This window comes from Leucopleurus acutus, assembly GCF_964270905.1.
Source record: "Leucopleurus acutus genome assembly, chromosome: 1".
In the NCBI taxonomy this organism is placed as follows: Eukaryota; Metazoa; Chordata; class Mammalia; order Artiodactyla; family Delphinidae; genus Leucopleurus; species Leucopleurus acutus.
In genome coordinates this window covers 65982266-66008813 of record NC_139142.1, presented here as the reverse complement: position 1 = coordinate 66008813, position 26548 = coordinate 65982266, and the positions used below count along the sequence as shown (strand labels likewise).

Here is a 26548-nt window from a genome sequence, read left to right as displayed (position 1 = left end):
CCTACCTATCTCATGTAGCACTTTTCAGTTTGTATCTGAACCATTCCTTTAATCAGTGTGTTTTTGAGGAAGATCTTTATCCTGCCAAGAACCTGGGAAAGCTTCATGAAGAGATTGCTCAGCAGCCTAGAATTTGCAAGTGATTAATCAGGGTGCAAAGCTTGCTTAAGGTTGGAGAGTCAGTTCCCATGAATGCATCTATACCCACACAGCAGAGTGACTCTGAAGGGGGCCAACTCCTAATAGGGGCCTGCAGTGTGGACCAGCCATCCTACTTTATTCAGGAATGAGAAGGATAAAAAGAAGGAAGAGTGTGGTGACAAAAGTCTTAATGCCATACTCCTTAGCTCTATAGAAGTTTTCTGGGTTTAAGGTCCTTCTGTTTTAGGCTCTATTCTCCTTTTCACTGCCAGCTAAACCGCTGAAACTTTATCATACTTATCTTGACATGACCTCTTAGATTCTTACTCAATATAAGTTTTTATACCTGGGTGAAATGTAAACATACTAAATCCTCTTTAAACTGGTGCTGGTTTGTTCTTGACAGTAGTTCTATTGCCCTAAGTTAAAAGCTACTCTTCTTCCCAGTACATTAGGTGCTTAGTTACTCTTAAAACACTGGCTATCCCAAGTTTCTTGGAGTAGAAATCTCTTTATTTCTAGGCGCCCAGTATTTTAAAATAAATATATTTCCTGTAATTAGGCTTTAAAATGATGGAACAGTTATGAATAAAATTATTTCTGTGACTACCTAAAATATCCACTAAAAGTTCAAAATGGTTAAGAAGAGGAAGAGATGTGTGCTTGGTTGGCACTTAAATATCATATGTTTGTGTATAAAGTCATATTAGTTTTGTACATATACTCACTTCAGGAAAAAACATGGTCAGAAGAGTAGAACAGGGCTTCCCTGGTGGCACAGTGGTTGAGAATCTGTCTACCAATGCAGGGGACATGCGTTTGAGCCCTGGTCCGGGAAGATCCCACATGCTGCGAAGCAACTGAGCCCGTGTGCCACAACTACTGAGCCTGTGCTCTAGAGGGTGCGAGCCACAACTACTGAAGCCGGCATGCCTAGAGCCCATGCTCCGCAACAAGAAAAGCCACCCCAATGAGAAGCCCATGCACCACAACAAAGAGTAGCCTCCGCTCACCACAACTAGAGAAAGCCCGCACGCAGCAAGGAAGACCCAACACAGCCAAAAATAAATTAATTAATTAAAAAAAAAGAAAAGTAAAATAAATGTTAAAGATAATGCTACAATCACATTATTGAAGAAAAGTGAACATTAACTAGATGTATAAACATTAAAATTAGATTTGATATTTTAAAATTAAAAAGTATTATCATTTGTTGAAATTTACTAGGAACAGCACTTACAATTTCACTAACTCATTCACTCTCAAAATTTTCCTGAAATGCTATTTACATAAGCAATAATAATATTAATATTAAACATTTTAAGGTATAGTTCAACTTCAACATTTAAAAAGCATACACAAACCCTGATAGAGTAACTTCACAGTCTATTAATCAATTACAATCAAATAGCACAAACCAGAAAAATACTGAGTTAATAGTCATCAGCAATAAAGATAGTGATAGTTTTGGAGAAGAAAATTTCCTACAGTGATTATTTCCATAACTTACTCATTGCTGTCAGGAGAGCATTAACACATACTTTTAGCATTCTTTGCAGAAATTATCTTCTAAAGACAGCTCTGTTCTAAACTATGTCACTGACATACTATGTGATTCTTTGGACAGACTTCAATGTTTCCATCTATAATACATGGATAAATATGTTGAAACCTAATTTTGAAGATCCACTGACTAAATGGAATATAAAAAATAAAGCAATGTTTGAAAATAGGCATGCTGCGTATTTTTAATGGGTTTACTGAACACAAATGTGCAGGAATATTGAGAAATTTTTGGTAAGAACAACTTCCCTAGCATGAAAAGCATATTAATATTGCCACATGTTGACATTTACAGCCACATATGACATTTAAATCCAGTTGCATATGGTTGCTAAATCAAGGATCTGATATAATCAAAGTTTTAAAGCTCAAAGGATTCTTAAAGAGCAGCTAGTCCAAGCTCCTTATTTTATAGATGAGGAAATTAGGTTCAGAATGGAAAACGCATTTGTTCATGTTTTCACGGAGTGACTGCACATCCAGATCTCCTCAGTTCCAGTTGTTATTTCCCTCAGAGGGCTGACTTTTGTTGGGACCTTTGAAGGTGCATACCAGTGTCTGGAAACTTAACATATAGTGTCCCACAGGTGCAATTTTTCAAATGTACATAAGTGCCACTGGGATTAACAAAATACATTCATTTTTAAATAATAAGAAAATTCATGATAGTTGTTATTTTTGCTGTTGTCATTTTGTATTTGTCTCATCAATAGATTCTCAAAATACAAAATATCCCATGGAAGCCACTGAAAAATTTTGAAGAGAATATGAAAAGTTTGGGAACCATGACACAGTATCCCTTCTCCTATCTATTTATTAAAATTTTGAATGGCTGGAAAGGATAATGATTTATTCATTTGTTATGATGGTGATGATGATGATGATGACGATGATGATGATGAACTGGGGGAACAGAGGCCCAGATATACTGATGCAAAGATGAGCCTGAAACCAAGGGCTCAGGTAAGCATGCTGATATTGGTATGTACCCTGTGCCACTGGAGCATTATTTACCACGCACTCACACCAAGTGAAAGGCAACCTCCTTGTTTTATAGGCATGTTAAGACACACAGAACATTTGATTCTAATGGCATTTTTCACTTGACACAAGTAGTATCATAGTAATATCCACCTAGTCCTTTATCCTGACTTACTAGCAATACTCCTGATTCTGGTTTTCAAGCAACTCTGGAGAAGCCCGAAAACCCCTAAGGTATCTAGCAGTGTCAGATCTTCCTTCTTTTTAACCTTATGGCAGTGTAAGCTCATTCCCTTTTGTTCATTCTTCACTGCTTCATTTATATGCTTAAAAATAGTTTTCCTTTTCTCAAGCAAAGGAATTCAGGTTACTTCAGCTCTTATGGAGTTTATTTTCCATAAATTAGGGCACTCAGAAGTACTCATATTAAATTGCGCTCTGTTGAGGAGACAGTGAGTAGCACATCACTAGAGCAAAACACTCTGCCATGAGTCTGCACACAAGCAGGGTTCAGGAAAACATTCTGAGGCTTTCCCAGAAGAAAGGAGGATCCAGAACACAGCCCTTATTACAATTCCACAAACCAACTGCGCATTTGTAGTCAGAATGTTCTCAGAGCCTCCTCTATTATATTCTCTGTGTTCCATGTTTGTTTTGATGTATGCACCTCATCCCCATTAACTTTAATGAGTTTTGCCCGCAATCAAGAGACCGACCCTTGTATGTGGGGAGCTACCATTCTCTGTATTTCTCAGGAAACAAGACGCCACAGGGGTAATCTTACATGGGAAGATAACCAAGGTCTTCCTTAAGGCCTCCTTTCCATAGCAGAATCTGTCTCTCTTTGCATTTAAGTGCTCGGAGTCTAAATACACTTTTGCATTTAAAAGAATAACTAAGATTTTTAGGTTAAAAGTTTGGCAACCCAGAAAAACCTAGTTTTTGTTTAAACAATTTGAGAAATAACACACATTGCTAAAGAATTGTGACTATTATTTGTGTTGGATCAACTAATACATGTACAAAATGTTGATATTTTTAATTCTTGGATTTTCAAAATTTATTTAAAAGGGTTAATGTTTAATTATGTTTATTATTTTTCTATACTACTATTACTACTGCTCCTGCTGCTACTACTATTAATATTACCAAGAGGACTTGCTGAATAAGAATTCTGTGTTTTGCTTGTCTTAAAACATCTCCCTTTATCACTTTTCTTGGAATGTCCTGCTAAAAGTTTAGTTACACTGAAGGAAATGGAAACAGTATACGAAGGAGGGATGGCTTTTATGAAATGGAATTTGCGGAATGCCCTCATTTTGGATGAGTTGCAGACTCAAATTCCACAGAAACCCAAATAAAAACAGTTATATGCCAGTTAAAACAAGACTTCACTTGGTCTTGGAATGGTCTCTGTGTCATTTGGTGGTATGGCACTAACCTAAAAACTGCAAAAAAAAAAAAAAAAAAAAACCATGAGACTACAAATTTGACAGTAGAAGAGAAAAAATGAGTTAGAGTACCTCTAATGATCAGAATCTGAAAATACCGTAATCGTAAAAGTAATTTGAACAAGTTAGTTGTTTAGTTAGATTAAGGAGAAATTATTGTCCATTCAAACTTGTCATTCTATAGATGGTTTTTTCTATCTTTTTATCTATCTATCATCTATCAATCTATCTATTTATCTGTCTCTGCTTGTCATGTTTAAAAGGAGAAATTGTAAATGATGAAGTTATTATAGAATAACAGAAATTGAAAGACTTATTTGACCTTCACAGATATAATATATGGACCTAGCTCTCAGTAAAGATCCAATCCTAGGACATGAAAATGAGTTCATTGCAGGCAGGGGCCATGCCTTTCATGTTTATATTTCTGGTTTGAGTAGAGTCTTTGGCACATAGTTGGTACAAATTGATAGTTGTTGAATAAGAGAGTATATCGAAATAATATTCCAAAGAGATGGTCTACTTAAGTTTCAAAACTCTTGTTGATTGTATTCTGTCTGCCAGACAGTGTAATTTTAAGGAACGTTGTGAATGAGAAGACATGATTAGTATGTGCAGCATTAAAAAAAGAATCCTCTTTTTAAAAAGTCCAATAAAGTATATGGATAGATAAGAAAGTATATAAGATGAATATGCAAGAAGTATATATGATAAGTATATTTTTTAGAAAATTACCCAGAGATAGCCACTGTTCATATTTTTATATATTTCCTTTCAGGCTATTTAAGTATTCATATGATTTTTATATTTGAACAAACTTGGAATCATATTGAATTTCCAAAATATGTCAAACTCCACATATATCTCATATATAAAATAATCCAGAGTAAACTAAAAATAATTACCCTATAACCAGCTTACACTTAATATATATCACTTTCAAACAATGAATTCTCAACAAATTTAAACTAAAAGCAAAAACTAAATAAGATTTGAACCAATGTAACAGGACTAGGGGGACTGAGGAGATTTCTAGTTGTCAGCACTCCTAGAGTGTTTCCCCTTTGTATGAAGACTTTCCATTTTCAAATGAGGGTATTTTACTTTAGCAGCTTATAGAGTATTTATTCTCAATATCTTAGGAGAGTTTGATAGGCAAGCATTCCCTCTACGCTGCAGGTGTACATAGTGACATCTGATTTCTGAAAACACCTTGGCAAATACCTATTATTGTGATGATTTAGCTAAAAATACTTATCTGAAAGGTGGGCTGTGGTAGCCAATTACAGCAAGTTAACTGATGAGATGACTGGGGAGGGTGAAGTGTTTTATCCTCAGGTAAATTCAAAGAATTGTCAGCAGCCTGTTCCAATACAAGGTGAACATGCAGAATGCTGTCAAAGCCAGAGCTCTTTTATTAGAATTAGGGCGACACTTGGGATGCTTACCACAGTAGCATGAACCCACAGGCCACACTGCAGATGTACACGTAGTAAATCAGAAGAGAGTATCCAAACTGCAGTAGCCTCTTTTCTTTCTAATCCCTAAATTGCTGTGGCACATGATTTCTTTGAGGCCAAGAAGTTGCCTTACACTGCAAAATATTAAAAGGCATGGCAGTATTTCAAGGTATCAAATGAAAAGATCACTTTGAAGTGTTTTAAAATTGTATTCCCTTGGCTTAAAAGAGTTAACTCACTTTCAAAAACACTTACAACTATATACCCTGAGAAAACCATAATTCAAAAAGAGTCATGTACCGAAGTGTTCATTGCAGCTCTATTTACAATAGCCCGGAGATGGAAACAACCTAAGTGCCCATCATCGGATGAATGGATAAAGAAGATGTGGCACATATATACAATGGAATATTACTCAGCCATAAAAAGAAATGAAATTGAGCTATTTGTAATGAGGTGGATAGACCTAGAGTCTGTCTTACAAAGTGAAGTAAGTCAGAAAGAGAAAGACAAATACCGTATGCTAACACATATATATGGAATTTAAGGGAAAAAATGTCATGAAGAACCTAGGAATAAAGACACAGACCTACTAGAGAATGGACTTAAGGATATGGGGAGGGGGAAGGATGAGCTGTGACAAAGCGAGAGAGGCATGGACATATATATACTACCAAATGTAAGGTAGATAGCTAGTGGGAAGCAGCTGCATAGCACAGGGATATCAGCTCGGTGCTTTGTGACTGCCTGGAGGGGTGGGATAGGGAGGGTGGGAGGGAGGGAGATGCAAGAGGGAAGAGATATGGGAACATATGTATATGTATAACTGATTCACTTTGTTATAAAGCAGAAACTAACACACCATTGTAAAGCAATTATACCCCAATAAAGATGTTAAAAAACAAAACAAAACACTTACAACTGAAAGTGAATTAGGCACCAAGGAGAAGAAGGTTAGTTGTAGTAACTACTTTTGATCAAAATGCCTCAAAAGTTCTGCTCAAGGCTCATGCTATTGAGATAGAGACCCCAATTGCCATGGATCAGGGAGCGTATGGCTCAGAGTTTAATAGTCGTTCACCCAGATTTTCTGATAGAGTGTGTGTACTGTTTCTACAACAAAATCAAATTAGGATAACTGGCATGAAGCCATCCTGTTTAAACAATAAGGAAGGGGAAGGAAAGTAAACAACAGCTATGTATTGCCAATTAAGCAAACTGATTGTAAGAATACCCTAGAAGAGAAAATATTTTACTCAATGGTACTGTATTTTTTACAACATTTTGCAAGCTGGGAGAAAGAAGCATTACAAACATGCAAGGAAGTATTGGGAAATATTAATAAAGTCATTGTTGCATTAAGAAAAAGTCTTAAGGATTTTTCTGGGGAAAATTCAATCAGAGAATTTAAGATCCAGGGAGGCCCAACTCAATTATAAGGCTCACAACCCGATTTTAAAATAGGCAAAAGATTTTAATAGATATCTTATCAGAGAAGAGATATCAATGGCTAAAAAGCACATAAATAGATGTTCAACATCATTTGTCATTAGGGAAATGTGAATTCAAATTAGAATAAGATACTATTTCTTACCCATTAGAATGGCTATAATAAAAATGACAGACAATAACAGGTATTGGCCAGATTGTGGAGAAACTAGAACCCTCATACACTGCTGACAGAAATGTAAAATGGTACAACCACTTTGGAAAATATTTGGCATTTTCTTATAACATGAGACATAAATTTATTATATGACCCATCAATTTTACCCATAGGTATCTACCAAAGAGGAATGGAAACATATATCCATGCCAACATTTGTGTGTTCATAGCCGCATTATCCATGGTAGCCAAAAAAGTGCAAACAATCTAAATGCTAACTAACTGGTGAATAGCTAAATAAATGTGATATATCCATACAACAGACTACTATTCAGCAATGAAGAGGAAAGGATTACTGATGCGTGCTAGAATATGAATGAACCTCAAAAATATTATAAGTCAAAGAAGCCAGATACATGAGACCACATATTGTATGATTCCATTTATATTAAATGTCCAGAATAGGCAAATCCTTAGAGGTAAAAAGAAGATTAGTGGTTGTCTGGGGCTGAATGTGGAAACAAGACTGATTGTAAATGGGCACAAGGGAGAAAAAACATGGGTGAGACCATGAGCAACTGAATAGATTACTAAATAGATTGTGAGGACCCAGGATTGGCTACTGGATGCCCAGGATGGTGCTGCTGATTGGGGGGTGGGGGACAGAGTGATGAATACATTGTGGGAGTATAAAGAACTGTAAGCTTAGAAACTACAAAGCAACCTTTTGTCAAAGAAGGTTCAGAGAAGCTGACCTTCTCTGAACAGGGATGTGGCTGGCTTGTTCTAGGAAACCAGAGGTCCAAACCTAATGAAATAGATTTTAGAGATGGTTTTGGAGGAATGTAATTAATTTAGTTTCATCAGGATGAAGTTTGTTTTTTTTTTTTTTCTCTTTGTGGGGAGGGATGAGGTATGGGACCCAGACAAAACCCGCAGGGAAGCTGAGAGTAACAACTTTGTCCTGGGTGTGATGGTGGGTGTAAATTAAGTGTGAAACAGGAAGAAGTGAAGCCTGGTCTATAGGCTAACCCTGTAAAATAATTTCAAACTCAAGTTAAAGTGGCAAAGGGACAATTTTATGGATATGGAAACTTCAGAGAGATTCAATGACTTCTGAAGGTCACACAGAAAGCAGAATCTGAGATAACAAATTCAGGTCTCCTCATCCCCAGTTTGGTGGCCTTTCCACTACAGACTAATTTGTGCCCCAGCATTCCTTTGTACTATAGTTAAGACCATCTTTACCTTTCCTTTAAACTGGTAATCAATTGTACTGTGCTGAGGATATAGTGGAGGAGGAACTCTGCAAGATAAATGTCTGACTTAGAAAAGCAACCCTCATTTCCTTAGGGGTGATAGGAAGAAAAGGTAGCCTAAGTGTCAGCAAATCCACATGGGAAACCATCCAAATGGAACACATTTTATCATAAACCTTGTGGTCCAAAGGGAAATGCCAGAGCATGTGGAAAGATCAGTTTGGCTTTATCAGTATTAGAGAAGCTACCTATTGTCTATACCTGAAAGCTTTTCAGCAGAGTCTTAGTGTAGAAACAGAGCTTAAAAATAGAATCTGTGCCATGAGACCATCAACAGTAGAGGCATTGGTATTGGCAGATTTACATAATTTAAAATAAGTCATTAGGGACTTCTCTGGTGGTGCAGTGGTTAAGAATCCACCTGCCAATGCAGGGGACATGGGTTTGAACCCTGGTCCAGCAAGATCCCACATGCCGTGGAGCAACTAAGCCCATGCACCACAACTACTGAGCCTGCACTCTAGAGCCCACGAGCCACAACTACTGAGCCCGTGTGCCACAACTACTGAAGCCAGAGCACCCAGAGCCCATTTTCTGCAACAAGAGAAACCACCACAATGAGAAGCCTGCAACGAAGAGTAGCCCCTGCTCACCTCAACTAGAGAACGCCTGCGTGCAGCAATGAAGACCCAATGCAGCCAAAAATAAATAAATAATTTAAAAAATAATAATAGAAAAATAAGTCATTAAATATAATAAAATGTATGTTCTTTGCTTGATTTGGTCTGTAAGAACTTTAAAAAAAATTCATCAAAGACAGTACAATCTAGTGGTGGAAATAATAGGTTTGCCTAGACCATTTCATTCCCTTACATCAGAGGCTGCTGCAGACAGAAAGAGACAATGCCCAAGGTGGCTTGTAAAAGGCCCAAGAGAAAGTTAAGGGAGAAGGAAAAGAAGATGGAGAATCAAAAAAGAAAGGAAGAAGGAGGAAACATCTAAAGTAAGAGTAAGAGGGGGAAAAGAGTGAAGAAAAGAAAAGGGAAGAATAAAAAAAAAGTAGCTATATATAGTAGGCAGTTCAATTGCTTCAAGACAGTTTACCTTATTCTGCTTTATACATTGCCTTTTTCTCAATTTTCAACACCAGTATAATCCAAACTTTTATTGCACAAGAAATAATAGGTTCATTTTTAAAAATTTTAATTGCAGAAAAAGCAAAAAGAATAAAATAAACATTAGCTGTAATATCACCATGTAGATTAAATCTCTAGTAACATGTTAGTCAATAATATCGCCATCTTTTCAAAACATTTTCTTTTTTATAAAAATAGAACTGTGCTTCCTTCCTCACTTTGTAGCCTGATTTTTTCACAGAAAATAAATGAAGTATGTATTTATTCTACCTCAATAAATACATACTTTCAAAGTATTTTAGGACTTCCCCAGCGGTCCAGTAGTTAAGATTGCATACTCCCAATGCACGGGGCACGGGTTCAATTCCTGGTCGGGGAAAGATTCCACAAGCCACACAGCGTGGCCAAAAAAAATAAATAAATAAAGGGTGTCGAAAAATATTTGCCTCCATTTAATTTTAGAGAATTTGATTTATAGGACACACAGAGCTTTTACAAATTTATGAATTATTGCTTTTACTTTTTTATCATGTTTGTAAAATCTCAGAATTCTTTTTTTTTTTTTTTTACTTTTTCTTTTTGGCTGTGTTGGGTCTTCGTTTCTGTGCGTGGGCTTTCTTCTAGTTGCGGCGAGCGGGGGCCACTCTTCATCGCGGTGCGCGGGCCTCTCCCTGTCGCGGCCTCTCTTGCTGCGGAGCACAAGCTCCAGACGCGCAGGCTCGGTAGTTGTGGCTCACGGGCCTAGTTGCTCTGCGGCATGTGGGATCTTCCCAGACCAGGGCTCGAACCCGTGTCCCCTGCGTTGGCAGGCAGATTCTCAACCACTGCGCCACCAGGGAAACCCTCAGAATTCTTAATGTAAACACTTTTGGGGGAAAGAATAGAAAAGAGTTACTTAACATCTACTTCTAAGAGAACCAAAGCTAGAAATAATAAAGTATATGCTAGAACCCTGTGCCGGGCTCTGCTGAAGAGAGATGGGAAGACTATTTGGGGAAAGATGAGTATTGTTATTCCTCACTATGTAATAGGTGTGTATGAAAGAAGCTGTGCATCCATCAGAAAAATCGCATTGTTATTTGTGAAGCGTTTTGAAGAAAATGCAGTAGCATGGATTGGTGAGACAAACATTTGCCATCTATTGCAGTTTATAATAACAGAGGAAAATGACAAAGCCTTAATTGTGAAATGATTATACACCTTGTCATTGATTTCAGAAACTGCTAGTTGCATTTCTTTAGAATGTTCTCTGATGTTTCAGATCCATGGTTACTTGTCGCTAGTAACTCACATTTACCTACCAGAGAGATGTAATATGGAGAAATGTGGGTTGTACTTAGGGAAGGACATCTAACTCAACTTTCACAGGCTAATTCATCAATTTCTTTAAATGATTTGTATTTTCCAAAGTGACTATCTCAGCTGTATTTCAAAATATAATCCAAAGCCTTCTGTTGGTAATAAGTCCACAGAAATCCATAAAGCCTAGAGTGTTTCATATTATTATTATCAAACATTTTTTGAGCTTTCTACTAGTTGTATTCTAGTTATTGTATAGGTCCAAACATTCATTTGTGATCCCTACCTAGAGGGGCTCGCAATCTAAATTTGGCCTAAAGAGAGTGGGAATAAGGGATATTCACAAAAATTATGTGTATGGTTAAATAGTCAAGCAATACAAGTTCCTGTTTCCCATTGTAATGATTTACAAATTACAGTGCCAACAATCTCAAAGAGAGAATTCAGTTAGCAACCTTTGCAGTTATTTTTTATCTTTACGGGGTTAACCTTACTGGGGTTGATTAAATTCAAGCTGCGATCTTTCATGAAAACTCAATGGAGGGTCCAGATGGTCCAACATTACCTCCTTTTGTGAGAGGAAATAACTTGAAGATTTTTGTCTAATTAAAGTATTTGTGCTGGTTATTCCTTTAAAAGGAGTCTGCATTACAAATAATCTTTATAAAATACTAATTAGTCAAAACTAGAGCTCTGATTTCACTCTTTCAGTTATGTCTGAGAACCAGAGCAGCATGAACATGACATTTTGAAACTAGACTCTGATACCATCTTTGGGATTTCAGTCTGAAAATACAATTCTGAAAAATCAACAGAACAAGGTTCTGTGGAACAAAATGCCAGGAAGGTCAATGCATTACTTTCCTACTGTTCCAGTCCCATGCTCTCAATTACCTTAACTCTTGTCAAAATATTTTCTATGGTAACAGCCAAGACATAATTAGCACCTTTTCTTCATGCTGAAAATATCATTGGTAGCCATAAAACAAATTTGGAGAAAGCTTTTCAGCACCTCAACTCAGCAAATGGCTACTATGGTTATATTGTGGTCATTAGTTATTGGTATTTGCCTGCTAGTGGGAGAAACACTCCATCTTACTCTGCCTTCCTTCCTTCTAATAGCCCTAACTGTATGAGATACAGAGAAAGAGAAAAGTCTAGGGAGAAGGTGGGGATTAGGTGGGGTATGGAAATGAGTTGTGACATTCTATAGGAAATTAGGCAAGAAACAACATTACCATGCTTTGGTTATTTAGTTATTTGCCTTTGTTATTCTCCAACTTCTTTGGGTATTTTGTCTGTAATCAGGTTGATATTCTGAGATAGTTTGTTCTCCAAAAGCCTGTCTTATGTCAGACAGGCAAAAAGTATGGGTCAATTTTGTTATGAATGGAAAGGCCCTTTATTTGGCTTTTCCTATGTTCTTGGTTCAGCCTACAAAAGCCAAAGTAGTTATGATCAGAGATTTCCAGCAGGGGGTGTACCTGCTTCTATAGGGTAAGTTTATTGAAGCCAAATGACATCAAACATCTCAATATGGTGTGTAGTGTTACCACTGATGGTAGAAGGTAGAATTTTGATAACATTTTTTATGGCTGTCATCTCTTTTGATCCTAAAAAGACCATGCATATTAATACTTTATTAGGCTGTGTTAAAGAACTAGAAACTTGTGGAGAATATTTAAACTAAAAACCTAAAATACCTGACTGAAATCTTATTCTGCTAATTTTTAAAAAGTAAATGAAGAATAAAGCTTCAGGTGAATTTAATTATCCAGTACAGCAGAACAAATGCTTAAATTTTTTTTAAGATAAGAAGAGTAGTTGATCTGAGAGGGGTTGGTAATATTTCCTCTCTCTCTCCCTCTCTCTCTCTCTCTCTCTCTCTCTCTCTCTCTCTCTCTCTCTCTCTCTCGTGTGTGTGTGTGTGTGTGTGTGTGTGTGTAAATGATAAATTACTTATTTTCTCAAAGTTTTTGTTTTGGGTGGGGAGTGTTGGTGTTTAAAGCAATTTCTCTGAACGCATGGTTCCTGATCAGTTTTAAAACATGCCATGTTGTCCTTGGGTTTTATTTTCTGCTGTTTATTGCCTTTTATTTGTATATATGTAAGCATTTTTAACCCTAGAACTTTTGCCCCCAATTCCTATTTTCAGATTTTTATGTGTACAGAAAACTGTATGCTTTCTTTTTTGAGAGGAGGCAGGTACTAACATAAAAATGATACAAATTTGTTAGTTATTAAGCAGTTTACCAGTATATTAGTATTAATAAGGAGCAAAGTTGTAAAGTTCCAGACCCCTTAAATCAAGATGGATGATGCAGGAGGACTAAGAAGTAAAAACAATGCCAGCTATGAAAATTATCTTTTGAAAACCATGACTTTTTTCCCCCTACACTTTCTGGTGTCTTCGTTATGAGAAAATGAGATTTCAAAAGTCCTTTTTTTCCTCCAGTATTATGTCCTGACTCTTCAGTATCATGTCCTTTTCTAAAGAAAACAGTATTATGTAAAGAAAGTAACATGTTTAAAAGCCCTGATTTGACTTTGGTTTATATTGATACATGTCCATAGTTATGAAATTTCTGATTATTTAGGAAATAATTTTTAAAATATCTTTAGGACACCCTATAGTACTTAACATTTCAACCTCAAAATTATGGCTTTGAATTGGCTTCTTGTACTTTTAAGGACTTTTAGTACAAAGGTCAAAAAATGCATTTAAATGCATGAACTTTCCAACCTATACAAGTGGTGTGGCTATGTAAGGCATTAGTACCATGTGTTGATGGATCCACTCTCCGAAATTTCCTCCTCTCCTCTTTTTTCTTCCTTTTCTCTGTATTTTCTTTCATTGCAAGTTTTCTTTAGTGTCCTTTTTCCCTGCCCATAGTTTGTAACTGAAAGAAATAAGTACCTATGTACCTTACTTATCTGGTACCATTCAGATGCAAGGGAGTGACTGGAGTAATTTTAGTCACACCTTTTTAAACTTAGGGAGCAAGAGACATCTAGAGAAATTAAACATCCCTTCTGTTTTTGTCTATTAAGTTTACCTTAGAGAAATATGGAGAATAGAGGGGCAGGGGTGTGGAAGAAATGAACAGAATTTCTGCTGGAATATTGTGACAGATTTACTGACAAATATTTTCTAACAGATTTTTACCAAAAGGCAGTTTTTGTTTTTCTTTACTGACAGACCGGAAACGTACTTCTGTCTGGAAGCAGCTGCATCATTATAACACTAAAAAGCAACCTTGGCTAACTTCAGTACCTTATGTAACATAAGAAATACAGAATAATTTGAATTTAAAAGACTTTTTTTTTTTATATGTTAACTTTACTGATGACAAACTGTTTTCAATGCAGGAAATCTATCCCCAAAGAGAAATTCTCCCCCACATTACTTCTTTCTTTTAAACTTAACAACAAATTGGGGTAGATTTATGTTTTCGCTCATTCACTCTTTCATCTGCTGGCAGCTATTTTAAGACCTCTGTGTAAGACGGATTCTGATGACCTTGGGAAAATCACAAGACCTCAGTTTCTTCAATGGTAAAAGAAAAGGCATTCTTCCACCGTCCTTTCTCCACCATTCAATGCCAATGCCCAGATGAGAGATACACCGAAAGCTCAGTGTACCCCCAAACTTGTGAAATTTCCACAAGTCTCAAAAAATATTGAATATATTTAAGGCAGTGTAATAAAAGCCGGGTGGCCGATGGTTCCTAAGGTTGGGCTGGTAGTGGTGTGAGCAGGGGTCTTCTGGGCTACCCCAAAATCCGCCCCATGTCTTGGCATCTCGCTCAACTTCCATAAGAACGGACTAAACCGAGGGCCTGCCTCCGTCCTTGTGCGGTGTCGACGGCGAAATGGATTCTTCTTGCTCCCATGTAGTTTTGCCTTCTGGGTGAGTATGGCACCAGGTCCCGGGCGGGTGATGTCTGTAGTTGGCCAGCGATCCCAGGCAGAAAACTGGCTGCACACACAAGAGCATACAGGCAAGTATGTCCCTGAGAACGAGCTTGGGCGCATATTTTCATCTCTTGAATTCGTTAACGCTCTGAGACCGTAGGCTGATTTATCGAGAATCATTCAGTGCCCATGCGATGTTTTGCGGCTAACACAATATCAGGTTCCTTTTCAGTATTGTGGTTTGCTCTCAGTTACGGCCAGAAACCGGAACAGAAGGAAAGGGAGAAAGCAGGAAAGGTTTGGAGACGACCGTGCTCAGGGCGGCATGGTCTGCAGCTTCTAAAGCGTGGAGGATGGGACGGAGGAGGAGCAGAATACGGAGAAAGGGGAAAGCAGAGAAAAAACACTCACGCCAATGGGTAAAAGGGAAAAGGTGAGAAGGAATGGAGTAAGAGAGGGAACCAATGGGTGGGAGGGGCGGAGGAAGAAGGGGGAGGGGCAGAAGCCAATGGGGGAGCCGGGACGCGAGCGAGGACGCGGCCCCGCGCGCTCGCTCCCTCCCTCCTTCTCGGGAGCTCGCGCCTTCCCAGGCTCCCGGGAGACGAGGGCAGGGGCGGGGCCCAGCCGGGCTCGCGGCGCGGGAGGCGTCGCGAGGTGAGGGCGGTGGGGACGGGGGATTGTGGGGAGGGCGCTGTGGCTGCGCGCGCGCGCGCCCCGTCGAGGCTGCGCCGCCGCTCCGCCCCCGGCCGTGTGTGTGGCAGCGCGCGCGCGTGCGTTTCGGCGGTGCGCGCCGGGAGAGATGCTGAGGTAAAGTTCGGGAGAGAGGGAGAGATCCGTCAGCGCGAGGGAGCCCGAGTGGCCGCCATTACTGAGCCCGGCGCGGCGGCGGGCGCTGGGGAAGGGGGGAGGGACGGGGCCGCCGCTGGTGGCGGGGAGGGAGGGAGGGAGGGTGGGTTACCCGGCCGCGGGAGCCGTAGGGCTTGAGGTTTCGGGGCGTGTGTGTTGGGGAGGGCGGGGGGAGGTGGCTGAAGGGACGCGGCGCACGGTGAGCGCGCCGGGGAAGAGAGACGAGCAGAGAGTGGAGGAGGAGGCGGCGGCGGGAGCGCTCCCCAGGAATGTCGCTGCCGCCGCCACCGCCGGGGCCGCTGCCGTTGAGGAGGAGATGGAGGAGACCGACGGTGTTAGGTAGGACCTTGCGACTCCCTGCTCCTTCGGGCCTGCCGGCTCGCCCCCTCCCCGCCGGGGACCCTCCAGCCGCCCGCTGCCCTCTGTCCCGCTCGGTCGCCGCCGCCGGTTGTAACCAGTTCAAGGGGCTGGGGCCCCGCAGCCGCCGAGGGGAGCCTGGCGCCGCGCTCGGTCCCTGCAGGCCGGGGCGGGGAGCGGCTGCCTCCGGGAGGATACGGGCGGCGTGAAGGGCAGAGAGGCCGTGGGGGTGGGGGGCGCTTTCTCCACAGGTGACGGGGCAGGGGTCGGCGGAGGCCTGGTGGCGGCCGGGGATCGCGCGGGCCCCGCCGGGTGTCCGACCTCGCCCGCCGCCCTCACTTGCTCTGGTCTCGGATGGTGCGTGGGGGAGGAAGGTGGCCGTGTCTGTTGCCCGGGTGGCTGCTGTTAACGAGTTCCACCTGGAAGGGGGAGAGGGGGTGGGCGCATATTCGCGGAGACACAGTCCTCGTTGCAAACTTGAGCGTCTTTCTGGGGGATCGGCCCTTTCACTTTTTTCCCCTAGCTCCCCCACTCCTCCCTGGGTTCTGTTCACCAATTTCCCGTCTGCTCCTAAAGCTCAGGGTAGGATATGAGAAGTTGCGCTGCGCAACCAAAACACAAGAGTCCTAAGGGTTGACTGCGACTGGGTGAGCCTTTGATACTGAGTTCTCGCTAGAATAACCTCTAGATTCTCCCTGTTTCCACTAAAGAAAAGTATCGGGGTGGGGGTGGGGAGCTGCGCGGGAGCGCGCGCGCACTTATCCACACATAAATACACTCACTCCTTCACACCCTCCCTCTCCAGCGTTACTAGAAATGCAAGTGAGGTGGACGCTCTGGGTGCAGCTGAGGCTGAAAGGTGCTCGGAAGTCAAGGCAAACTATCAGGACGTTTAGTAAAATTTCGAGAAAGTTGTAGGGGAGAAGCTCCAGTCTGGGCCCATGCTGAATATATGGGAATTTAAATGTTCTAAATTTAGGCCAAAATAGGCATGAAGATGGTGTGTACGCGCGTTTTTAACTTTAAATTCCCAACGATAATTTGCATTTGCCTTTGTGATTGGTAGGAAACGACATCATTCTTTAAAAAGTGTTCAGGTATAAAACAGTGAAATGCATCGCTATATTTACTGATTTTTGCTTATGCTGTCTTCTACAGGTGTTGGGGGGGCGGGGTTTGTCGACTCCACTTAAATCCAAAACCAGTATTCAATTTGAATAGTATATTAGGGAGTGTTTATTTACATTGCTGTTCTCCTTCATTTCAGGGCATATTTCTCTAAGTCTCCATTTAAGATGGTTCTTTTAACAAAAATGTGATCTAGATTCAACTCTTAAGAAAAATATTTAGTTAAGTAAGATATGTTAATAAATTGTGTTTGGAAGTGTTTTGCTGTCAATTCCAGTTTATTTGACTTTAATGTGATAAAACTGTACTCTTACTTAGTATTTTTAGATAGACATACTGACCATATAGGTAACCTGCTAGACAGTTTCCAGATTAAGGTTTTGCTTCCATTTTAAATTGCTTTCTCATTTTTGGCTTTTTCATGTGTTCTTTGTAATTGACTCACATTTCTTGTATCTGTAGTATCAATAGATCAGAGGAAGAGGCTGGTAAATGCAGATCACCAAAAACTTTTATAGGCCTTGGAGCATATGACTAAACATACATGACTGAAAAGCTGGGAATACCTGTGCATTTAACTTTCAAGAAATAGCACTATTGATCAGATGGACTTAAAGCAAAAATTAGAGCAATACAGGTGACTAGATAACAGTCGATTTGGTTGTCATGTGTAGGCTACATTTTTTTTTAACCCACCTCAGCATGTCTTATTTTACCATTCTTTGTACGTTAATTGTAAGAGCACTGGGGAATGGGGTGTGTTACACTTTGATATGAGAAAGAATTGTCACAGAATCTGATATCTTTATCAATTTTTTAGCACCCCTCCCCCACATTTAAATTAGCCATTTAGAAATTGTATTGCAAAATTAATATCTTACTTCTGTCACATGGTACTTATCCTAAATGTTTTCAAACCATGCCCCCACCCCCATCTTTTTATGTTTGAAAGGCAGATTTAAATCTGCACACTTGCTCTTTCGGAGAAAATTATTTTGACCTTGAAAGTTAAGATTTTTTAAGGAATAAAATACTGTACTTGCATTCTTTTTTTGGAATTGAAGTTGTGGCACAGCTTAGAATAATAGTTTTGTAACTCACTTTTAAATTGAAAAAATTATTTCTCAAGAAGAGCTTACTAAACTTTTACTTTTTCATCATTAGCAGGACTTAAGGTAAGTGTTGCCTTTAGTATTCACTTCTTAAATATGAAATGACATAATAGAGATTTTCTTGATAACTACAGAATGTTTTAATTTTCACAACTTCAGTTTCCATAGATATTATTTTTAAAACTTTATTTGGGCTAATTGTTTCTTTGCCCACCAAGGAAGGATACAGGTAATATAGTTCACTCAAGAAACGCTGTATAGTGTTCTGTTTTAGTAATGTCTTATGTTCCTAAAGGATGTTTGTAAAATACATTTGAAGTACACCAAGGGAATTCGGCTTTTTAAAGAACTGTGAAGAAACTTTATAAAGTGATCCATTATTTGGTGACTTGAGTAATCAAGCTCCTATTTGTTTACATGAAGGTTGTTGATAATTTTCTCAAACTCGGAAAATTAAGAAAAAATAGTTCAGTACTAAGAATTTTAAGTATGAACTTTAATTGGTTTTCAAATTCTGTTCCTTGGATCCCTTATGGATTTTTGCTGGATGTCTTGAGACTTCCTCTGATACCCCACCCTTCAAAACCAGGGCAGCCTTTATTTTTGTCTATTAAGTGTATTGTATCAATACTTAAATATAAAAATTCCTTTGAAAACAGAAATCATCTGCATTAGGAATTTTTTGAAAGCCTCCAATTTGTATTCATTAGTTCAGATTATCTTTTTTGGCACTTATTATATGCCTGGCCTTGGGGGTACCAAGATAAGTTAGTAGTAACTTTACCAGGAATAAATAGTTACAAGTACTAAGAGATGCGGAAAAGAGAACCACTGTTTCTGTCAGGGCCTCTTTGGGAAACCTTTACAGAAGAAGCATTTGAATTTGGATGTTTTGACTGCAAATAGGAGTTTGAATGTAAGAGAGACAAAAAAGGTTTTTGTTTTTTCACTGTATTTTGGAGGTTGACTGTCCACAATTCCTTAGATTTGCAGTCAGATAAAGTAGGTTGTTAATATTTGGTCATGTCTGTGTGTTTTACTTCTTAGAATTAGACTGTTGGGAAAAAATTATGCATAACTTTGTAGTTTTAGGGTTAAAATATGACTGGTATGTTCCATTTGGTTAGATTCTCAAGCTTTTCATCATGAAGAGTTAATGGAAAGGTGAATTTTTATTTTTCTATCTTCGTATTAGATTTAGTCTATTTTATTATCCCTGACCAGTATTTTATTGAGCAACTAGGCACTGTGAGTGATACAAGGAAATATAAAATATTGCTCCCTTAAAAGCTTTGGTGGGGAGTGAGCTTGACAATTTAGGAATAGTTAAATGCCAGTTAGAAGTAGAGTAGAAGAGCCAGATACAAGGTAGTACCTGTTGATTTAAAAATTGGTGTAAAGGAATTTAGATAAAGGAGATGTCATTTGCAAGTTGCCTAGGATTGGAATGAGTGAGAAAAACATTTAAGTTAATGACACTGTGGACCCAAAGCACAGGGGAAGTGTGGATAAATTGACAAGTGAGGAGAAAATATAAGGTAAAAATGTAAGAGCATCAGTTTGTATGTTGTGAGCCAAATTGAAGGATTGGGGAAAAGTGTTAACACAAGGTTAATAGGAGGAGTAATCGGGAAATAAACAAATTACATCTTCATCACTGTCCTTGTTATTATATTTGGCATTGTCAAACAGCCTTGGAAAACTCATTCTTTGGCTTCTGTTAAGGTATATAGTTTGTTCTTTTTCTTCCTAGTGATCCAATATTGTGATCCAGTATTTTACGTTTCTTTCTATACTTGCCTTTCCAGAGTCAGGATAATGTATCTCTTTTTATTTGCTCCTTTATTTTTACTTTGGTTGATTACTAAAGAGAAGGTAGAAAATTAACATTCCTATGATCTGGGAAACTGAGATCCAGATTTCTACTCTTCTCTGTAAGTTTGTAACTCTTTGGATACTTGTTAAAAAGAGTATTAAATCAAATGGCCTCTTAAATAATTTTCTAAAGTTTATGATCTTGAAATTGATGTTACTGATCTTGACTTTGCCTCATTTCATTTCTGTATTTTCATTTGTCTTGGTAATACTGTTACCTGAAACTCAAGTGATAGCACCATCTGTTGCTGAGACTGATTAGTTTTTCTTTAAGAAACATTGACTCATTTGTTTTTATTTCTTTTATCTAGCAGCCAGTCACCAAGATCTTTGTCTTGGACTGCTGTTTTCAGTTCTGTGATAGTTCAGGTGCTTTCAAGCCTCTAGTGTATGTACATCTCTTGGGCATTGTCCCCTACCAAATCCAGTTTTGTATTCTACGTCTAATCTGGAATGGCTTCTTATTGCTCATTACAAAGTCTAACTCACGTTTGCCCTTGAAGACCTTCCATAGATCTTATATCTTCAGAAATAAATAAGAAATAAGTTTCTACTTTCCAACATGGCAGCTGTGCTCAACCACTCCACCCTAATCACACACCAGGAAGGACTTCTTTTTAAAATCCAAATCCAGTCTGTTTTCAGAGTTTACTCAGATCCTTTAATCTGTTGCAGGGGTCTGCAGATTATAGCCTCTGGGCCAAATCCAGCCTGCTGCCTGTTTTCATTTAATGGCTTTTTACATTTTGAAATGGTTGAGGAAACAGTTAAAAGAATAATATTTTGATATATGTGAAAATTATATGGAATTCAAATTTCATTGTCCATAAATAACCAGTGATCATTTTTGTAAGTATTGTCTATGGCTGTAATATTTACTGTCTGGCCTTTTACAGAAAAAGTTTTCCAAGCCCTGACCTATACCAATATGTACTGATTTTTCATTTCTTTGAATTCCTGTTACATTTATCAGTTCCATAGTATAGCACACTGCCTATGACTCCTCAGCTATGGTACTATATATAAAGCTTCTTAAAAATAGTGGGGAAAGTGTTTTTCAGCCTTTTAAAAAAAATCCATACCTCCTTTTTAGTCTATACCCCTTTTTGAGATTCTTATTTGACCACCTAATGTTCCCATAATTAAGAATATTGTTAAACTTAATACAGTTTGTTTTCCCTCCTGTGTAGCATTACAATAACAAACGTTAAATTATGCCCTTTCCCCCTGCTTTTCAGTTCTTCAAAGTGAGAAGAAAGGACTCAGACCCTGGAAGGGAGCATATTCATAGCCTGGCTTAGTGGACTTCCCGGTACATACCTTTGTACCCTCAAAACTTCTGACATAAAGCTAAGCAAATAGTAGCTAAGCACAGTATGTACTTAATGGGTTGCTTACATAGGTTAATGTAAATGAGGTTACTGTTGGTTCTTCTGTTTTCATCACGGAATAAGGAAATGGACTAGGAAGAGTTTAGAATAACTTTGACACCATGTCCTCAGAAACAACATGTTGTTAGAGGAAAGTGTGGATTAAAAACAGGATAGGCAGTTTATCTAGGGAGTAGTTTACATCATTGCTTTTCAAATATTTTCTGCAATGAAACTTTTTCAAACAATAAATCCTTGAAATATCAAAAGATAAAAATGGATAAAAGCAGAATTACCTTTGCTGAGTAGGTTTTGGGGAGATCTCAAGAGTACTGCCTACTGAGACCCTTCTGGAAGGTACCCTTCAGGCTTAATGTTTATAAACCCATAATTTGTTAATGAGCAGACTAAAGATCTTGGAAAAAATACTGGACTTTTTATATTAGAATATTCTGCTGTGCTAAACCTTATGGACCCATAATAGTGTGTGATTTTGTTAATTGTGACTGCGAATATGACTTCCAGATTGTCCAGTGGTTTGGGATCCGAGTCTGGAGATTGATTCATTCAGTCATCAAATACTTGAGCACCCACTGTGTGTCAGGCACTGATCTGAGTGCTAGGAATATGGTAAAAAACAAAACAAAATCTCCATCCTAACAGTTTATCCTGAATCTTACCAAGATATGCTTCAATGAAGACTAATTCATAGGAATGATGACTTTAGCATTCCTTTCACCCTTAAGATAGTGTGCTTATGTGGTACAGACCTTGGTCAAAGAAAACATGGAATATGATTGACTCTCCTACAGGTGTTAACATTGTTTACTTAGCTATCTTTTATATGTTAAAATGACTTTTCCATTTCCTCTTCTAATTTTTATGGCATATATTTGTCATTGAGAATTAGCAACATTAAGAAAAGTATATTTTAAGGCAATATTATGCCATATTCATCTTTTAGTATACAGTTGATGTTTTTATTCTCAAACTGTTCTCGATAAGTTTACCTAAGATTGTGGAATATATGATCACCTTTGGGCTTGGATCTGCTTCTGTCTTGAATATTTGTTTATTTAAGGGATATTTTCTCTATTTGACTTAAAGAAGATGGAGCACATAATTACAGAGCTGCTTCTGCGTAATTAGGTCTTTGAAATGTTTTCTGTAGTAAATAGTTGTGATTTAAAAAAATTTTTAGGTGTCAAAAATAAAAGTTAGATGATTATTCTGGCTGAATACAGGCATACATTTTATTACGCTTCACAGATACTGTGTTTTTGCTCATTCAAGGTTTTTGGCAACCCTGTGTAGAGCAAGTCTATAGACACCATTTTTCCAACAGCATTATTTTTTAGTTAAGGTATGTACATTGTTTTTTTAGACATAATGGTACTGAACACTTAGTAGACTACAGTACAGTGTAAACATAACTTTCATATGCACTGAGAAACCAAAAAATTCATGTGACTTATGTTATTGTGATACTTGCTTTCTTGTGGTGGTACGTTATTGTGATACTTCCTTTCTTGTGGTGGTCTGCAACCAAACCTGCAATATTTCCGAGGTATGCCTGTACAGTATTATAGATTATAGTTAGTCTTTATTCTGATGGCTTAATTTTTGACAAAAAATTTTGGGACCTTGAATATATGTATATTTTCTCCATAAGTAGCTTTAGAAAATCTTTTAGATAAGTAAGTCATGGCACCTATTTAGTAAACCTAACATGCTTTATTTTTTTTTTTTAACCGAAGATTTAAGAACATTTGATTTTAATATTTATTAGCATTCATGCATTTGTTGAATAGCTACTAGGTGGGAAGGACTGTTCTGGGCTCTTGGGAGCCCAGATGATGGAATGAACAGATTTGTGCCTTGGTGCATCTTTATTAAACCTGGAGTGGGGCAGGGAGAGGGATAGAGTTAATGACAGATAATAAAGAAGTAAGTTGTATAGTAAGTTAGGAGGGTAAGCAAAGGGGAATTTGGGGAGTATTAGGAAAATAAGTGCAAAGGTAGGAACATGTTTGGCTTGTTGAGCGACAGTTCAGGGTTTCTCACTGTGACTGGAATAGAATGAGAATGGGGAGAATAGTATGAGAGTAGGTCAGAGAGTAAGGTAGGGCTGGAGAAGGTAGATCTTGTAGAAAGCCATTGAAAGGACTTGGCTTTTATTTTTAGGAGCCACTGGAGAGTTTTGAGCAAAAGAAAGGAAGGGTCTGACTTACGTTTTAGAAGAATTACTCTGGCTGCTCTATGAACAGACTGGGGAAGGGGAGCAGGAGTGGAAGCAGAGAAATTAGTTTAGAAGCCTTTGGAATAATCCAGAGCCAGAGATGACAGTGGAATGAGATCAGAGTTATAACAATAAAGGTAGTGAAAAGCAATAAATTTTGGATGTATTTTGAAGATAGGGCCAGCAAGAATTTCCTGACACAGTATGGTAACTTAAAAGTGTAAAATAGTTTTTAAAATATACTTTTTATTGATTAATGAGTGCAATAGTTTTGTGAAAAGGTACAAAACAAAATTTAGTTTAAGTCCAGAATTAATAAGAATCTTTTCAGTTTCCTAGATCCCTTATAGAACTTAAAAACATTTTTTTTTTTTTGCAGAAAACCACTTCATGTTATTAAAACTCCATTAAAAGGAGCATGTTACGTTTGAATGGCTTAAAATTGCTCAGAAAACTTAGTTGTAGAGGTAGCTTCATTGCAGCAGACAACTGTAGGACAGTTCCACTCAAAAATTGTACATTGTCATTAATTTCTGTAAGGATGCTTAATCTAAACATTTCCTTGAAGTGAAAGTTTATAGGGTAGTCTTAAAGGCAGGATGAGAAACTGATTGCAAACTATTAAAAGCAGCACTACTGCTTAAGAAAGTAAAGATTGGTCATCAAGAGACTCATCTTAACCCTCTAACTTTGAGTAGGTCATTGTTTTTATCTTTTTATTGGTTTTTTCATGAGCAAAAATCAGCATGATAGTAGATGTTAGAGAGAACAAGGTATTTTTAGTTATATGAAAATAGTTATGTCAAAAATAGAAAAGAGGGGCTTCCCTGGTGGCGCAGTGGTTGAGAGTCCGTCTGCCGATGCAGGGGACACGGGTTCGTGCCCCGGTCCGGGAAGATCCCACATGCCGCGGAGCCTGTGCGTCTGGAGCCTGTGCTCCGCAACGGGAGAGGCCACAACAGTGAGAGGCCCGCGTACCGCCAAAAAAAAAAGAAAAGATATGTCTGGATTGACATAGTCAAATATTACCATTAAAAATATTTGAAAGGAATTTTCAAATTAAATCAAACAGGCTGCCTATAGACATTGGCCAGGCTGCCTATAGACATTGGCCATTAGCTTATTAGTGGGAACTCAAAACAAAAAAAACAGAAGGCATTCTTTTTTTCTCAGCACAGCAGAAAAATTACCTTGGTTAGTTAATGAGGGCAGTTTTGACTTGGATAGTGAGGGCCAGTGGATAATTCATGTATGTATAAACTATCCAAGTGTCTGAAAGTAAATTTCTTTATAACCTATTACAGCCAATCTCATGAGAGCTGTCTTTCTCCCTTGGGGTGGTAATAGCATACTCACTCAAACAAATGGCAAACTCTTTTTGAGGGCAGGATGGCAACAATTTTTTTTTTTTCTGGTCTAGGATTTCTGAAACATTTAAAAAATCTGAAAACACTTTTATAAACTTTAGTTTCTGAGTTAAGTAAACCTGTAAATCAAATAAAGAAGACACTGCTCTGATGAAGAGTTGGAGAGAGCAACTATTTATTTGCCCAGTGTTCTTTCCCACCTCTAGATGAAAGAATTTTCCCACCAGAATTTGAAAATCACTATATGGCGACTCATGACATAAACTCTGGATCTGACTTCAGAATACCAGCAGGTAGCCTGCCTGAGAGCATCGTTAGAAAAAAGAATATGTATGTTCCTCACTGTGTCTAATTGGTAGTTTACTGTAAATTTGGTTTGTTAACCATAAATGTCACACAAAGCTACCTTATTTTTAATTTAAACTTCAGTATTTGTAATTCAGAGACTGCCACTAACAAATTAATTAGGATGTGTTGAAGCCTTAGTATTAAAAATTATCCTCAGTATAATAGAGGGGCTTCCCTGGTGGCGCAGTGGTTGGGAGTCCGCCTGCCGATGCAGGGGACACGGGTTCGTGCCCCGGTCCGGGAAGATCCCACATGCCGCGGAGCGGCTGGGCCCATGAGCCATGGCCGCTGAGCCTGCGCGTCCGGAGCCTGTGCTCCGCAACGGGAGAGGCCACAGCGGTGAGTGGCCTTCGCACCGCAAAAAAAAAAAAAAACACATAATAGAGGGGTTTTTTTTGTCTGTTAGATAAAAAGCTTTCCAGTTTTCAATGACTGATGAAAGCGTGAAGACTTCATGCCTCCACTCATCTTCATTTACTTTTAAGGCCTTTTTCTTTCTGAAACTTTAAAAATTGATTTTGTGATAGTGTTTTTATTTCTTCTCTTATACTCTATAACTTTAGATAGAAAAGTATGTCAGTCTTTTGAGGTTTATGCTCTAGGAGAGCATGAATGATTCTTTTCATGTGTTTCGATAAGTATATGTAAAAAATATTAACAAAGATGTGACCATTATGACAAGGATTAGATTTGTAGTTGAAATTTTTCTGCAGTATTCAGGTCCATATGATGTTGTATTGTTACCTTTCTATTAACAGCTTTGTGTCTCTTAAGCTGGAAAGCAGGGGATAGTCTTAAACTTCTTTGAATTGCTCTTAGTTTTCAGAATAGATGTTTGTCTACCAAAGAGTTAATAAAGAGCTATATGTAGTTCTAGTGTTTGTACTGTTTAATGTAAAAATTCCCCAGAGTAATCACTGATTATGTTTTCTTTTGATGTACATTTAAAAGGATATCTTCTGCAATTTTTTGCTTGCTTAGTAAGAAAGGATAGACCTTGTATTCCACTGTGTTTTCAGTTTTTTTCTTAATTGTTAGTTATGAATCACTATGCTATTTTCACAAACTAATTTCCCTTTTTATCACTGTTTATAA

General features: G+C 38.4%; 1 protein-coding gene across 2 annotated transcripts in view; it reads left to right on the top strand.

Moving 5' to 3' along the window:
* Positions 1–15841: 15841 nt before the first annotated feature.
* The window catches only part of ARHGAP5 (Rho GTPase activating protein 5), a 73829-nt gene continuing 63122 nt past the window's right edge, over positions 15842–26548 (top strand). For both annotated transcript variants that reach the window (XM_082856022.1, XM_082856021.1), the window contains exon 1: positions 15842–15996. The gene's annotated coding sequence lies outside the window, so the exon portion shown is untranslated. The remainder of the gene's footprint in view (positions 15997–26548) is intronic.